Below are 3,558 nucleotides of genomic sequence, written 5' to 3' on the forward strand. Positions count from 1 at the left end.
TGAGAAAGCAGAAGGGAGGAGAACCCTAGGCAGCCTCTTCCTCTGCTCCAGAGTCTGTATGAGACCGGTACGGTCTGGGGAGCCAATGGGGGGAGGGGGGCGAGCGACTGCTAATGGTGCGGATGGCAGTAGGTCTGCCTGGTATGTCCTTTTCAAAAGTGGAGCTGTCAGGGTGCCTGGAAATTATCAGGGGGCTTTGAGGCCATGCAAGGGAAAAATCAGGCTAAGGACTGGGGCCATTCAAGGTCCTACAGGACTCCGTGCGCCCTACCTTTCCAAACTTACATTATTCCCTTTACTGCCCTAACATACACTGTGCTCTTGACTCACACAATTCTCTGCTTGGAATTCCTTGCCACCCTCTCTTCTGTTGAATTCTAACCCATCCTTTAAAGCTCTAATTTAGCCAAATGCTGCTTCTTTAGAAACCCCCCTATTTGTACGGATTACCTCCTTGACCTCACATTTTTAGCAATGTTATCACATAATAGTATATATTTAACTCTAGCACATTTATCACGCAATAGTATATATTATTGCTACATGTTGTCTTATCCAACTATTAAACTATAAGCTTCCTAAAGGCAGGAGCCCATCTAGTTTAAAACTTCTACCTTTTCTATCACCTAAGACAGTGCTCAGCACACAGTAGGCACTTAATATGAATCTATTGTAACTTTAATTATAAGAATATTAGGAAACATGACATTTGGACCCCTTACCTGACTTCTGCTACTTTCTGCTCTCAGAATCTCAAAGGCTGGGAATCTGTGAAATGAGGGCATAATGAGAGGTTGATCTGTTGAACCTCTTTGCAAATTTAATTTAGACTTTCACATGAAGGCTTCAGATGGTTTCCCCAGGTTTGTAGTACATTGTTCACTAATTGTTTCCTGTATATTAGATTCTTCTCCCTAAACAGACTATAAATTCCTTGAGGGCAGGGCCAGTGTCTTTGACCTGACTCATTACAAGTACAACTCTCTTAGCACAGGACTACTGAATCAAGTTTTCAGTAAATTCCTTCTGATTGATTCTCTGGGGAAATTAAATTCATTTCAACCCAACAATAATTTATTTAGTACCTACTATATGCCAGATACTGTGCCAAGCTCTGTGGATATAAAGGCAAGGGAGGGAGAGAGAGAGAGAGAGAGAGAGAGAGAGAGAGAGAGAGAGGGAGAAAGAGAGAGAGATGTCCCTACCCTCATTCTACTAAAAGATACCATATATAAAAAGGCAAGTAAATATAAGATAACTTGAGAAAGGAGAGACATTAACACCTAAGAGAATCTGGAAGGCTTCCTGTAGGAGGTGACATTATGGTTGAATGTCACCTCCTAATCTAAGGAGTCTAGAGTACATTCAGGTGTAGTCCTAGGGATACTTCTTACAAGAGTCCCCAGAAAAGCCACCCCAGGAGTGAGGTTCTCTGTGGTTCAACTTCTACTAAAGCCATAGTATAGGGCTAGCTTCTGCCACCAACATGAGTACATTTATTAGTTTGCCGGAAGGAACAGTTCAAACAAAAAACATTTAATCTAACAGTGTAGGAAAAAAGGTGACAAGAGAAGATTCTTCTCATGCACACATGGGGTATGTTCTTGAGAAGTTTACCTCCAAGACCCAAAAGCAGAGAACAAAGGTCCATATCAGGAACCCATGTGGCCAGGGAACATACAAGAAGGGGGAAAAATTGGGGTGAATAATACACAGGGCCTAGGCAACTCACACCTTCAACATTATAAGGTTGATGCTGCTCTCTGCTGGGCGTTCCATCTCTTCTTTCTGAGAGGTCACTCCATCAATCTAATGATTACTTTTGGGTTTGCTAGTGTGTTAGGATATAATAGCTGGAAAGCCTCTCCCTAATAAGGGCACACTGCCAGGTCTTTGGTCATGGTCAGAAGCTATGAACCCCCACACCCATCTAAACCCCTCTTAATTCCAGTACCTTCCCTCTGTTAATTATTTTCTATTTGCTTTGTATATATTTGTCTGCATGTTGTCTTCCCCATTAGACTGTAAGCTCTTGAGGACTGTCTTGTTGCCCCTTTTTGTATCCCAGTGCTTAGCACAGTTTCTGGCACATAGTAGGCATTTAATAAATGTTTATTGATTGATTGATTGATCAACAGTCCAAATGAGAGATGATAACGGCTTGAACTAGGATGGTGGCTAGGTAAGCAGAAAGATGTAAAGCTAGAATCAAAAGATTTGGCGGGGGCAGGAGGGGAGGAAGAGGTTTGATTTGATTATGACACTGACAAGATGGGTAATATGGCCCTCAACAAAAAAGAGAAGCATGTCTCTTCCTACAGGAGTTTTCCTCATCTCCATAGTTGTTTTCCTGAAACCTCCCTCTTAAAATTATTTTTTATATATTTTGCATTTGTTTGTGTGTCTATTGTATCCTTCCAGCAGAATATAAGCTCCTGGAGGGTAGGGATTATTTCATTACTGTCTCTGCAGCTCCAGAACCTACCTAGTGATGACTTGCACACTGTAGGTACCCAGTAAGTACTTGCTGAAAGACTAATCACTCAAAGAAAAATAAAAGGACTAGTTTTTATTGAGTTGAATTGAAATTTGGAGGAGGGATGGCTTTAGGGAGAAAGGTAACAATTTCTACTGTGTTGAATTTGAGATGTCTTTGGGCCACTCAGGTGGCAGCAGATGGTGATGCAGGAGTGAAAAATAGTGTGTGCCAAATATTAAGACTGATGACTTACTTTCCAGCCCCAGTCCAAAGCTAGTTTGGGAGCTAATCTATTAAAACATCTCTCCTGGATAAGCTCTAAAAGGTCCCTTATTCTAGGCTGACCCCAGAACCACATTCCCTTTCTTTCCACAGACCCATTAAAAGATACTTGTAATGGTCACAAGTTGGCACTGTCCTTCAGGGTTAGTTTTACTGTTTAACTAGTAAACTAACTTGTCTTTCCTTATTTCAGGTCTTTAATATTGTGTCTTAGGATGGATGAACCCAGGAGACACTGGTAGAGAGATGTTTGGGACTCTTCCTAGGAAGGACCTAGGAGCCACCCTGAAAGTAAGTCATATCTCAGTTGGGTTGTGTGATGAGAGGAGGGTGAACAACAAATATAACCTTCCTTCTTCCAAGAATTTTTCCTCTAGACTGGCCAGATAGCTGATAAGGAGCCTCAAGTGCTTCAACTTTCCAAGAGCCCCTCTTCTCTCTTTTCTGAGTTTGCCCTGAGTCCCTCATTCTCAGTGCCCTGCAGCTGACTGATGCTTCTCACCAATGAGAGAGAGAATGCTTAGCCCTGGAGAGTCACTGTGTCCATTGGCTCTGATGCCATTCTCTGTATTGTATCAGAATGTGGAATACCCAGGGAATCCTAGGAAAAAGGACGTCTCTTCTAGTCACTTTGGTAAATGATGGCTATTGAGCCTTCCTTTTTTTGAGTGTGTAGGAGGACCCATTCTGAGGGGTCCTTTTCTGAAGCCTAGGCCAATAAGTGAATTGTCCAACACACGTACTGGGTGGACATAGTGTGTGTGTGTGTGTGTGTGTGTGTGTGTGTGTGTGTGTGT

The sequence above is a fragment of the Vombatus ursinus genome, unplaced genomic scaffold (assembly GCF_900497805.2).
Source record: "Vombatus ursinus unplaced genomic scaffold, bare-nosed wombat genome assembly UNPS02011572.1, whole genome shotgun sequence".
In the NCBI taxonomy this organism is placed as follows: domain Eukaryota; kingdom Metazoa; phylum Chordata; class Mammalia; order Diprotodontia; family Vombatidae; genus Vombatus; species Vombatus ursinus.